Here is a 14,227-nt window from a genome sequence, read left to right as displayed (position 1 = left end):
CAGATTGAAGGCTGCAATCAGTATTTCATGACTATCTAACTATTATCAGCCTGTGATCCCTGATCATCAATGAGCCTCCTATCAACTCTGTTGTTATCCCCATGAGTCCACCAGTGTTTGCTGGACTCATTACTGGAGATACCTCCTCACAGTCACAAGTAAATTGCATAACACTATGTGAGGAGGGTATATTCAACCAACCACTCCTTTCTGTCAAATTTTGTAACACTTTCTACAACTGAAGGTGCGAGTTCTTTTCTGTGTTACCAAATTTGTCACATTTTTAATTAAACTAACTAATAATCCTGCCGAGCCACCCATCCAATTTACTTTCAAAATAAAATTCCACAACATCTGCAAATATATAACTTTTCAGACTTTTTATCAATAGTCTAAATCTCATAATTTGTATTTTATATTTGTTAAAAACAACAGACATATTTCATGTTATTGCTTTTAAATATGACTTATCAAATACGTTGTTACATTCTCAACTCACGTTTTGTATTGGGAAGTAAATTTCTTTGGAACTTTAACTTCAGTAATTGATTTAAGACAGTTACTATCATGATATTTGATTTATCAAAAAATGTAGTATTCTTTTTTTTTAACTTGGTGATGGAAATACATCTGTGATTACATAAGACAATCCCCTTTATTTACAAACACACATTGTATATTCATGCAAAAGTACATCGGGACACCTTCTTGAAAAGTCTTGACCTACCCATTGTAATGGATTGCTAATTTCTACATCTACTGGTAATCAAGTCCTTGAAACACATATACTGGAAAACCAATATTCTTATTTGTATACCATTCTGCTGTTATATGGGTCATTCCTAATTAATCATTTGATGATTTCTTTTTCAAAAGTAAAGCCACTTCAAACAGTGTTTGTTTTAAAAAGTCAGCTTTATTGTTTTTGAACACTGAAAGTATGAAAGAATTAAATATTGATTCTTGACAGATGTCACCATGTGATTATTTATCAAAGATCACACATTACTGATTTGGCTTTTTGCTCTGTCTTAAGAGAAAGTTTGACTTTCACATTTCTGGCAAGCCACAAGCGCTGTGAAATATGTCACTGTCATGATAAAATAGACACAAATTTGTTCACTATACAAAACATCATACTATATTATTTAAGAGTAAATGTATTTATATTTAAGACCACTTTACTTGGCCAAATGTTTGTTACCTTTTGGAGTCCATCAGATCTATTGATACAGATTTACCAAACAAGAAATAAAACAAACTTTAAGCGTAAACATTGAAAATGGATGCAAAACACAATACCGGTTTAAATGCACTGAGATGAAGAAGGATGGAATGATGCTCTTTTCTTCATTATATAGGGATGCATAAAAACAATTTCCATTGTCAAGTTGAATACACTAGCAAAAACATCATAATCTTCTAATGCCAGCACAATATAGATTCGTTCCTCTGGATTTTCACTCATATCATGCTAGTGGACTCCTCTATTCCCGTTACAATTTTGTATTGAACTTTGGGCATTTGTCAAACTAATAATCCATGTAAATCCCAGTATAGATAATTCAAATAATTTGAGAAATAATACACAAAAATATGTGTATCTTGTATTCTATAAGTTTGATGTAGCGATAGATCAATTAATAATTTCATTTTTAATTGCATGCAAGGCAGGAAATAAAGTTGCTACCAAATTGTTTCATCGTTATATTTTTAAATAGGAGATGGTGCTTCAGACAATTTTTTGGAGGTGCCTTTGAGGAGGACTGACTGACTGACTGAGTTTAGTTTTACGCCGCTTTTAGCAATATTCCAGCAATATCACGGCGGGGGAGACCAGAAATGGGCTTAACACATTGTGCCCATGTGGGGAATCGAACCCGGGCCTTCGGCGTGACGAGCCAACGCTTTAACCACTGGGCTACCCCACCGCCCCCTTTGAGGAGGAGTGGAGGAGTGTCAGGGGAAATGTGCAGAAGTCGTGTGGGACATTGTTGAAGAAATCAGTTGTAGTATGGTAAATTGTATTCAGTATATACCGAAAACCATCAATGGAATTCGGATACTTTGAGAAATCAGCAGGAGTAAGAGAGTGAGTTACATTTAACATTTCCTGTCATATCAAAGCAGGGGACAAGAAACCAAGCTCTCATTTATCTCTGTCAAAATCAAAATCTCTGAATATACCATCCTTAGAAAACATAGCAGTCTGTTCAAAAGACTTTAGGCTTTACTAGCCCAACAACTTTCTAACTTCTTAGCATATTTGGCGTTCACATTTACATATGTAGCCAAGCTCTCTCAACAAAACATTTGTATATCCTCAAAAGCTAGCTCTTGCCACACTGAATGCTATTAACTTTCCATGTCCTTGAATTCAAATTGTTTGATTCAAACAGATCTGTGTACTGTTCATAAACTTAGAGTAATGTGTTTCATGCTTATATTAATGACTGATGAATTGAAAACAGCTTGATAAAATGGGAGTTGAGAAAGACATACAACATAATATATATGTCCATTCTGTGTTATTAAAATAATTGTACTCAACACGTATGGCAACCTGTCAACAGAATTTATAATTAATAGAAAAATAGTTTGTTTTGTGTTTTTATGTTGTATTAAGTTGAAATATAGGCTTCCAATCGAGGTTCAACCTTTTAGAGCATCAATAATTAATCTACAGTCATCAAATAGTTTCATTTGCAGACAGTTTTGAAAGGTTATGTTTTTACCAACAACAAAATTTTAATACTTTCTGCCATGATTAAAGACTGAAAATAGATTGACAAGGTACTTAAAAACAGCATCAAGATTTGATAGCTGAAGTGATTTGGTTACAATGAAAATAAACTTTATATCTGATGTAGATAATGAAGGAAAATTTTCTGGTGGTATAATTTATGTAATGTGTATACATAAAAGGACAAAGTATGCATCAGCTGATGACAGAATGGCATTCTGCCATTATAAGTCTGACAGTTAATTAAGCCCTAACACATCCACACACACAAAGCAATGTTCAATTACTGTCAAAAAATGTAGGTTGTCAATAACTAAACTTTTGATCATTTTGAAAAAGAATTTGCTAAAATATGACACATACAATGCCCTTGAACAGTTTCTGAACAAGTATGTTTGATTATCTTCCTTCCATTAAACAAAAAGCTCTATCCTTGCACAGAATATCATTTTAACCTACCCAAGTTCATAATTTGTATCATAATCACAATGATCTTCTGAATGCCAAACCAATGAATGTCCGGGTTAGAATGAGTCTTCAGTAACCCATGCTTGTCCTACGAGGCGGCTAACAGGATCAGGTGATCAGGCTTGCTGACTTGGTTGACACATGTCATCGGTTCCCAAATGCGCACATTGATGCTCATGCTAGTGATCACTGGATTGTCTGCTCCAGACTCGATTATTTCCAGACCGCTGCCATATAGCTGGAATATTGCCGAGTGCAGCGTAAAACTAAACTCACTCACTCACTCTGAATGCCAACAAAAAGTGAAAATGAAACATAAAAATTTACTAAAAGCCATTTTCATTAAAAAACATGTTTCAGTTACCTGTTTCATTAACTGGTCATCCATATATTCCCCAAGCAGGACGTGATCTTTAGACTCTTTCATGTCTTGATACAAGAACATGAGTACTGAAAAGTGATAAAAAGAATGAATATCATTATGTTGAGTAGAAATCTAATTGTTAAATTTGCATGAGACAATCTTCATGTGTACAACATATAGAAAGACTATATAATGGAAAGGCTGCATACCATGTATACAGTTGTCATTTATAATATCTAGTATTGATCTATACATAGGCAGTATTTATTAAAATATCAAAAAAGTAATTGTACACCTATGTTCATATTTTCTTTATACCAGAACATAGTTCTAAACTGGTTTAGTTGGGTTTTTTTAAAATATGCTGTTTGTGATCCACAGACACACAAATCACTGTGAATGCACAAGTTGACAGCCATGAGACTGAGGGGAGGTAACTCTTGGTTGTATCATATTGGGAATTTCTCTCCAACACACCATCACAAATGGTAGACTAATAATAATAGATTCACTAATAACATTGAGAAATAAGAAATATCTACAATTCAAAGTCTGTGGTCTGACTTAACTTGAACTACTACTTTCACAATAACATTGATCAATATGACCGCTACTAATCTTGATTGGTGCCCAGCTTGCGTACAGTACATGTTGGAACCTCGATGTACAAGAAGGTACATATTATATGCTGTTACAGACTAATACTGCCTTAGTCCCTAACTTTATTCACCTACATATGTATAGATCCAGTAGATGTTCCACAAGTGAAAACTATAATCTGCAAATGTCAAGACACTTTTGATAATGTACAATACATGGGTTGCTTTTGATATTACAGCACTCCATTTTTCATGTGACACCACCTTTGAACATTTCAAAACATTCAAGAATGTTTTTAGGTTGCAAAACAGACATGAATTACAAGCTGTACTGTATAAGTTGTTACTGATTTTCATCATTCAAAGAAATGATCACTTACTTATCTCATTGTCAGCTGTTAAATTAACCAAATGTGTCATGCTATAAGTGCATTATTTTGGAAATAACCGTTACCCTTACCTTCAGGCATATACAGCATGTTTATTTCCAAACAATATCTAACAATACCGGTACCATTTCTCTAATTAACTTGTTTTCACACCATCCCCAGATCAGTGGACTTCGCGGTGGACATGTAAAGATAATTAATTCCGTAAAAGACACACATTACGTAATATGTACATAATAGCCGTTTGGACAGGTGGTAGACAGACCCGCTAATTAACTGCGTTGTTTGAAACAAAGGCTCTGACCAGGTGTAAACAAAGCCGGCCCATGTCAGACTGTGGCAGCCAACGAGAAACGCTGGCCTAGCTAACAAATGTCAACAAAGCTTGAAGTCACCTGAGGCTATTATCGGCTTTTGCCTCATTAAATTTTATATTACAATGTTCGGCGTATCGATTCGAAACTTATTAAAATAATTCGTCAAATTCTGTTTAGTGTTATCGGCACGAGATCATTTCATTCATAGCAAGTGAGCGAACTGGACGATTGGTTGGCTAGCAGCCGATCCGATTCAACTGGTTCGCTGTGGACAGTTAGATTTATCTATTGAGCCTTGACAATTTGCATGACAGACTTCAAAGCCGCATGCTTGAACTGGCACCGGTCTCTACCAATACACTGCCAATGTCCAGTTATTATTTACTAAAAGAAGCTGTCAATTTCAGGACTTCTTACCAACGCGTGTTTTCTACTTCCGCCATTTTGGCCGTGGAATTCTGGGTATGAAGACAAGATGGCGAGAACTTGAAAGGGGCCGTACAAGAAGGTAGGTCTTTCCGTAAATTCAACTGGAATTAACGCCTCAATAAGTGGCATTTTTTATGAAAAAAGTCGCCCAATGGCTAGTTTTTCCATTTTATGAAATTTTCTTATTGATCATTGAATGTTTTCCATATATTTTATATAGAAAAACACACTTCATTGTCCGTGCTCTAGCCCGTTTTAAAATTTTAATTCAGCTCTCAATTTGCCCTTGAGTACAGCGCAATTATGATGATATTAGCCAAACGTCAGCATAGAATTATGGAAGCCATTTTGTTTTATAAGATCTTCAACACTGAGACTATGAAATATATTCATCTTTGGTTGGCATTTGGAAGGAAGTTGAAGGCAGGAGAGTCAATATTTTCAACTTATTGAAGGGCGCAGAGCGGAGTTTCGACTCGCTCAAGGTTAGTTATTGAAGATTTTTTATTCGATTTTTTTTTCGCTGTCCCGAGTTATGAGTGGGCAGTTGTGGTTAGCCGCTCGGGTCAGGCCAGTATGGAACACAGGGCTGTTTTTGCAAGTATCTCTGAGATTTAGGTCACGAAGTAAGATCATTTAGGTAAGTTTGTGCAAATTAATCCCATGTGCTTGCTTAGATTTGTAGACTTGCAGTGTAGTATGTATGTACGTATTTAGTGAACAGGCTAGCGGTCACTTGATCCGTAGGGCTGAATGTCGGCTCGCCAACTTGAATATTTTTTATGGGTCATGGAGCAAGTTTAGAGGGACTTTGTGTATGGGCGCGGTGTGTAATATGGGCTTGTGGCAACTTTTTTTTTCACAACATGACTGCGTTGTTACACTCAATCTAGTTACGTTTTGTTAATTAGTTAAACAATGTTACGCGCGGATATTGTTTTGTCCCATCTTCGTTCTAACATGTTTCTTGCTTGTGGGACATACTTTTCATACATTTAGCCAAATTTAAAACAATTTTCATTCAAGTATCGGACTTTGAAACTCGTTTGTAACTTTTGAGGGCAGCTATTTTGACAGCTGTCGGAGCTCGTCCTGCCACCTGAAGTCATAAATTGTGTCTCATCACGAGATATAGTGACTATGAAAGGAAATAAAATATTTGAAATGTTTAATTTTGGATGTAGTCTTGATAAAAAAAAAGCATGATAAAAAGTTAGATTGCTTTCAATTTGTGACACGCCCATTCGGTTCCACAGCAATGGCTGCTTCTCATATGTAGTGATGTTCATTTTTCAAATATCACACAGATCTATATAAAAAAAGCATCATTGTTCCAAACAGATTCTTGTACTAATATAAGCAATATGTAGATGTAAATTATACTTATATATGTTTTGTTTTATTGTTATACATATTCTGTCTTTGCTTGAAATCGAAATCTTTTGTATCATAAGGTAATCTACAGAATTTAAACATTTTTATATTTGTAAAAAAATAATAATAATTTAACATCAATACCAATCAGATTAATTTATGTAAAAACAAATATTTTTCATAAATAACACATTGTTTTTGTTTTTTTAATATTTGTTTTATATTGCTGTGAACAAACATGTTTTATGTGATTATACCATTGTTTCACAAGTTTTGTTGGATAAATATTTTCAGTCAGTTAGATTTTGTCAACAACTTGCATTTTATTGTGGTGTTTGGGTAATTTTTATCTATATTGAATACTTACCATGTGTCATTTTGTTGTAATTTATCTGTGGATATATTTTATTCCAATTAAGGTTGTCATCACCTTTTTGAGTGTCGTTGGTACTGGTCTTACACCGTCAGTATTTCTATTTGTTCAAAAAAGTTAAATACATTTTTTGGATGGATAATTTTTCATATTGCCTGAATATATGTGGCTGAAGTTTACTTTGTCTATCAGAAGCACATGCATGGGTTTCATCGTAAATGTCCATTATGTCAATGCCATATTAAGCTTGACACAATGTGATGTAACTTGCTCACTCTGTTCAATGTTAACATAGGTCAATAAGGTTTGTTACAAGTTGTTCCAAACATGTTTGATACCTCATATATTACTGGAGTGTCAAAGTAAGATAGATGAAGATTTAATGTACCTTCAAAAGTTATTACACATGTGATTTATGTCAGGTTTGAGCACTTGGGAGTTTACTCAATTATCATGAAGAAGCATAAGTACCTGACATACTTTTCATACTTACCATTTCTCACAAACATAGAAACTAGGTCACAGCTATATTTAATGTAGCTTAGCAAACGAAAGAAAATTGACATGTTATTTATCTACAGTTTGAAACTTGAGTTGAAACTGACAAGCTTGGAATGATAAGCATGTACTATAAAATGAAATCCAATACTGCTGATAATATTCATGCCAATCCTGGGGATATGGTCAAAGTATTGAGTCAGTCCCACCACTATACTCTCAATTCCCTTGGCCACGCCCAGCTCCCCACACCCCGCATCACCACCTCCCACCCCCTTGCACATCAGCTTCCATGACAACTTGGTGCTCATTCATTTCTAGGACTATTGATCTTGGCAATATGGCATCAGTTTGTGGAGGATTTCACCTTTCTATTGCCTCTCCTACCCCTTCTCTGCAATCTCTCTTAGATCACATGACACTTCCCACCATCCCCACCCCCAGACCTGTTCCTTTAATCAGGGATGTGATTATTGTATTACCACCAAAGGCAATAGTTTAAGAAGCATGTACTTTAACTAGGGTGGTCCATATTTCTATATTATTGGTGTTTATTGCATTTGACCCACCCCCTGTGGGTACAAAGTGCACTACCCTTCCTGTAAAAAGTGCTTGCAGCTCAGAGCAGCCCTTGTTTATGCAGTTAATTAGGTTTTTAACTTGCATTTAATATTAGTAATAAACTATCAATCTCTTTGGATAAAGTTCATTATACCAGTGGTCTCAGTAATTAAAACTATTATCAAATGTTTTTAGATATACACAAAGTTTGTGACAATGAATTTGTGATTTTTCTTCTTTAAATGTACCAACAAAAAGCATCTTTTTGTGATTGCAGGAAAAAACAAATTAATGAATTAAGAATATGATCTGAAAGACAGGTGCATTTATTGCCCCCTACAATGGCAGAGTGGACATGCTTGGCTGACCACAAAGTTTACACAAGTCGTGTGTCACGTGTACGGTTGGAGGTGTTATGGCAATTTATATTGTAATCCTCGGTTTGTGAGTTGATGAGAGTGATCATCTGTCAGATGCTGTCAACACCAGTGCAATATGCATGTAAAGTGCTCACCACCATACATACACATCTGTCTACAAGCCATGTAATAGTGAGGGAGGGTTGGAGAAAGTCTCTCTGGTACAACTCTAAACCAATCGCTGATGTCTGATTTTGGATGCACACTAGGACACAAGACAACTTTCCAAACAAGATGTGTCAGACTAGTAAGACAAAGCATTCTCAGATTTATCATTGAACTCATACTTGTTTCTCATGATTTTTTTTGTTTACTAGTCTTTATTACAGTATCAGTGATCACTGTAGGTTGGTTTCTAGTCTTGTCAGTGGGGAATATACTGACCTGAGTCAGTACAATTATGTTGAATAACATTATCATATTTAAAATGTGTGTGTAAGAAAATCAAATTGCAGAAAACAATATTTAGGTATTTTTGTTGACAGTTGCAATAACAAAATGTTGCCCAACTGGTATATTAACTTTACCTGTACTGGCTTGTGGAAACATGTTCGAAATAATTTACTGATAATTTGGATACTGAAAATATGTTATGACTTATTCCAAAGACAGAAGCATATATACATGGTCCATTATTGATCATTTTGAAAACTTTCTTTATGTTCAGATACTTCTCTGCATTAATGATTTCAGCATTGCTACATTATGCTTTCATACCTGTATTAATCCCAGTTCTTCAGTATTGTCACCTAGTAACTGCTACTTGTTTACTTTTGTAAAGTATCTATTCAGAAATTTATCTTTGTAATAAATATGCTGTCCCTTTAAGTTTGTTATAGGAAATGTAAAATGATCTCACAAGTTCATAACTGAATGGATAGCATAGCATGTCATCGTTTTGTAGCCTGTTGCCAAGTATGAGGAAATATTTGTCTCCATTTGATCAGATAATATTTTCCTGAATGGTATTGTATTCAAATTGAAATTTAAGCATGTTGTGTTTTCATTAATTTTAGACATTCTGAAAAGTGTCATATTTCTGTGTTTCCATGGCAGTCTGTTAAATTTAACAAAGCTTGTGATAGAGGCAGGAAGGCTGTACTTGTTTGTATATAGACTGGGAACACTGGCCCGTGGAAACAGTATCAGATGATATTTTGCAACAGCCAATGAAATCTCGTTCTATGATCTTGATAAAGCTTGACAACCAATCACAGTTCTCAATATCTATTATTACTCCTCTGTTTGTTCAAATCATTAAAATGCTATTACTTGACAATTGCCAGAGCTATATAACCTTTGGAAATACTTTCAATGGGTGTGTTCATCTGATATCTTTACTATATTACCGCCCACTTTTGAATATTCAAAGCGATTGTCTTTGCTCATTGTTTTGGAGATAAAATTCATTGTCTCTCTGCAATCGCCAATTATATTGGTTGCATTTTATAAATATATTTATCTACACTGAGGCACATTTACATAGCTATGAATATTTATCATGGGCTGTTCGTAAATGTCACCCGTGGCTAATTAATTTGTATTAATCGGTATTGCTATACATATGTCAAATTGTTTGAATGTTTTGATCAAATATGTGTCATATTTATACAAAATCAATAAGAAAGCTAAGCATACGAAATTAGATTGGCTTTTTAAAGATCTGTCAAATTCTCAGCTGAGCGATATAAACGCATGAGCAAGTTGTGCCTTCACATTCACTGCTAGTGTGACAGTGCTGAGACATGTTTTCTATCTGAGAGACTTCTCAACACACGGAATTGTTTTTGTTACTTTCTACCAGGATTCCTCCCTATATAGGTAAGCCTTTCCTTCATCACTGCCTTCTCTTATTCCCTCGTTTGCAAACATGTTTGGCTCTTAACTTACCATTTAAAGATCATCTTCATATTTGTTTATTTACAAATTACATTTTTTGACAATGCATGTTGGAAGTATGTTAGATGAGGGCAATGAGCCATGGGGTTCCTGTACTTGGTACAGCTATATCCCCATGTGTTGCTGCAGTTGAAACATGGTAGTAGTGCCTGGTCGACATCCCTCACTATAAAGCAACGGTGGAGGTATTGTCACATCTTTTATGGTTACTTATGCCCTGCCCATCAATGCTTTGCCAGGAGGTTTGAATCATTTCCTTTTAACATCTTCTCTAACATTTGTGGCATCTACAGTGCATGGAGTGTGTGGTGTCCAATCACCTCATTGTACAGCACTTCTCTGTTACTGCAGCGAGGGGGTAGTAGTATTTGTGGTCTTTTTGCTGGAGTAAGTCACATTCTTCTTCGTGGCTGGATGTTCAGTTTCAGTAGGCTGTTGTTTCAGGTGTAAAATGTTAGGTTTTATCTTGATAATGTTCCGCAGCTTCGCAGGAAGATTCATACTAACTTACCTGACTCTTGTATCTTACCACAGATTAATATTTCTCCCACATATGTTGGAAGTAATACAAGCCTGTGCGGCTGTATTGACAGAATGGAGTCATACATCCAAATTTGTTCGCCTTTCAAAGTTAAAATGTTACGTGTGACAAAGGTTTATGGATATGTTTGTTTGATACATTTTTGGGTAGGTCAAGCTTTCCAGTATGTATCATTCAAGCAAATTATAACTACACCATGTCATTTTCTTTCATGTCGTGTGAAACAAGTATATCAAGTTACTCATTAAACCAAATTTGGATGGAGCTGGATGGAATACTTGTGTTACTTGTGGCCTATGGACTGCACACCTTAAGCTGCAGCAGAAGCACTTTACCATGTTTCTGCAGGAGCCCACCAGAGGAGGTTTTGCACTAATTACTCCAGTAAATGCTAGTTATAACAAAACTGATACCTTGATTGCAAAGCTTAATTTCAGAGTCACTTTCTTTTTATTAATTGGAAAGTGTTCAAACCCCTTGTGTTTTTCTCAGCTGGCATTCCTTTCTACACATGTTTATAATCCTGGTATATTCACCAAGTACATGATAACATCATGTTACGGCAATTTTACTGTAATGCACTGTGGAATTGCATGATTAGAATGAAACTTGTTTGTTTGCCTGGGAGAGCATTACTTTAATAATTGATAATTACTGCTATTCAACTGGTGCAATGAATAAGAGAAAACCAAAATAAAACCTCTTTGAAATCCTATGGTGTTTTAGTTATAGTAAATCAATGTGAACAGCTTCAGTGATCTTTGTAGATCTTTGAAAGGATGGAGAGTTTATCTGTATATTGACTCTTAAAGGTAATGGGAAAGCACCATACGGCACAGAGCAACAGGGAAATTCAATAGCTGGTATTTCTAGTTGTATGTACTTGATAGAGGTGGAATCAAGGGAGCAGCAGTTCAGGATGATCTTAGAAAGAAGAAATTAGAATCATATTTTGTAAACAAATACCTGTGTCTGTCACACTTCTCCATTACAGCAAGGCAGTGACAAAGCCATTTGTTACAACATTTAGTGTCACCTACTGATGGGTGCCTTAGGGAGCCTTGTTAAATGACATAATGTTTTGTAAGCTAACTGCCTGACCTTAAACATCTGTTAACCCTAGTCCTTCTGACTAGCCAGCAAGCTGCTGTCCTCACAGGGGGGCAGTGATTAACCCATTAGGAGTGGCTGTGGACTGAACGGACACCAGTTCTGGTCATTAGAAGACAGAAGGCCTTCTGTTTTTCTCAATCTGAGCTTGAGTGGGCCCCACCCATGATAGTGGTTTGTTCAGGATTGATTTCTTTAAGTAAGTCATAAGAGATGATTATAGGTGTGCTCTGGAATTGTAGTTTTGCTTGTCGATATTAACATCAAATTAGCTTGATTGGATGTATTGGTTTCTCCTATCAGAAAAAAATGTTTATTCAACTTTGTCAAATTTTGGATACAAGCTCTTAATGTACAATCAGTGCTTGAAAAATGTAACAGGTTCTGGTTTCCATATGCTTGAGGTACAACTGTTACTCGAGCCATAAGTTTAACCCAAATGAACACAACATATAGTTGTGTCGTAAAGAGAGCATAGAATGTCAGCTGCCATTAAGTTTAATAAGTTAAAGGACTTTCAATAGCCAGTATTAATGTTGGAAAGTCAGTAACTTCATTCTCCTAAATGCGTATTAAATATTAACTTGATTACCTGTTACAAGGCCATTATGGTGGAGCCATGATGGGCTCCGGGATGTAACTTGATACGTGTGAAATATCGGTATTGAATCGACACATCATGTCAATCTCAGTGCATCATGATTATGACAGATGGACCCAGCAGCATAGAAACAGGTCATGTGACACCTGATTAAGTCATGTGACAACTGCTTAATGGCTCCATCAAAGCACTGAAAGATTCATTCGATGAGGGCATGAAGCGTGTCGGATAGTACACTCTTATTTCACAGATCATTACATGCTTACAAACACTGTGAGTTGAACGTAGGCCCCTATTCACTTATAGGGAGGTTTATTCAAGGGAGAGCACAAGGTCAAGAATTTCTTCTATTTTTGTGTTTCATGTTACCAAGTGCAGTTTTTGTACTCAGATGTGCCTCAAAGTAAACAGTGTTGATATGCTTGATTTGTTGCAGTATCACGTATTGTCCAGCATTTCACACAGATTTTTCATTACTGCATAAATAAGTTAGAATGTTATAATTTTCTGCATTATTATATTTTTGGTCTGATATTTAAGTTTCAACGAAAAGCAGTTGTAACAGAACATTTTCATTGAAACCAAGATTAACCTGACTGTGTGACCTTAGCTATTGAGAGAGTACTAAACTTCTGGCACATTCCCCATGCTTGTCATGCTATAGTGAGGTTTACCAGTAAGCCTGCTTTCCTGCTGTTATAACGAGGTGCTCATGAAGAGGCCATTATTCATATATACTAGTGTTTACATGTAGCCCTCAAATAGGTCATGGAGAAGATGATAGTGGTGTTTCACTGGCCTGAAAAAGAATTCTATCTCTTGGAAACATGACAAAATGTTTTCTCCATTTCCTGTCTCTATAAAATGGGGAATAAATGGCATATGGTAACTGTTTTTTCCCTGGCACATGATATGTTTAGGTTTTGCTGACCTAATGTACTATCTACCCCAATTTGCTGCCCAGATGTTTTTGAGATGTCTTTAAAATATCTTAACGATGCCCTTTTTTCCTCAGGGGTAAATTGGTAAAGGTCATAGTGCCAATTAGACTGCTGTGTTTTAGAACATGTTCTTACCACATGGCTTCAGGATACTGAAATTGACCAATCTTGCATAAAATATGCATACATTTTCACCTTCAAGGTTTGATTTGAGACAGAGTCAGTTTTAGCTTTGAAGTGGTATTATTGTCAAGAACAATGTCATCATATGTCAAAACTAGTGAAGATGTCAGATGTTTCTGTATTAGAATTTTTGTCAAATGTAATACTATTTTGAGCTATAAGATCCCAATATTTGTTTAAAGTAAGTTACATGTCTGTACATATCAACCATCCCTTCATTTGGATCACAAACCCACAACAATGGTTTGAGCATGGCATTAAGAGTAATTTTACTGCAATTGAATCATATTATATTTCTGCAAGATATTTGTCTAAGAATTACTTATTATTTAGTCAAAAGATCTTGAGGATTATGTGTGAAATATTAATCAATAAATGACTCTACCCCTTTGATACTGATACCCAACTGGTTATTTAT

At 35.5% G+C, this 14,227-nt stretch overlaps 2 protein-coding genes across 8 annotated transcripts in view; one reads left to right on the top strand and one right to left on the bottom strand.

The window, feature by feature from the left end:
* LOC124292558 (caspase activity and apoptosis inhibitor 1-like) overlaps positions 1-5,369 on the bottom strand; it is a 224,676-nt gene extending 219,307 nt beyond the window's left edge. For 3 of the 4 annotated variants that reach the window (XM_046729695.1, XM_046729698.1, XM_046729694.1), the window contains exons 1-2: positions 5,298-5,369; positions 3,576-3,661 (exon numbers count right to left, since the gene is read on the bottom strand). The gene's annotated coding sequence lies outside the window, so the exon portion shown is untranslated. Of the gene's footprint in view, positions 1-3,575; positions 3,662-4,634; positions 4,814-5,297 lie in introns of those variants that run through there. The other variant, XM_046729696.1, reaches the window with a different exon arrangement.
* The window catches only part of LOC124292556, a 33,453-nt gene continuing 24,526 nt past the window's right edge, over positions 5,301-14,227 (top strand). Inside the window, exons 1-2 of one of the 4 annotated variants that reach the window (XM_046729693.1) lie at positions 8,590-8,781; positions 10,339-10,355. The gene's annotated coding sequence lies outside the window, so the exon portion shown is untranslated. Of the gene's footprint in view, positions 5,389-8,589; positions 8,782-10,167; positions 10,356-14,227 lie in introns of those variants that run through there. The other 3 variants (XM_046729690.1, XM_046729691.1, XM_046729692.1) reach the window with 3 other exon arrangements.

The sequence above is a fragment of the Haliotis rubra genome, unplaced genomic scaffold (assembly GCF_003918875.1).
Source record: "Haliotis rubra isolate DU_JTF1 unplaced genomic scaffold, ASM391887v1 Scf52, whole genome shotgun sequence".
Classification (NCBI taxonomy): domain Eukaryota; kingdom Metazoa; phylum Mollusca; class Gastropoda; order Lepetellida; family Haliotidae; genus Haliotis; species Haliotis rubra.
The sequence above is the reverse complement of the archived record's forward strand: the minus strand, read 5'-3'. Positions and strand labels throughout refer to the sequence as shown.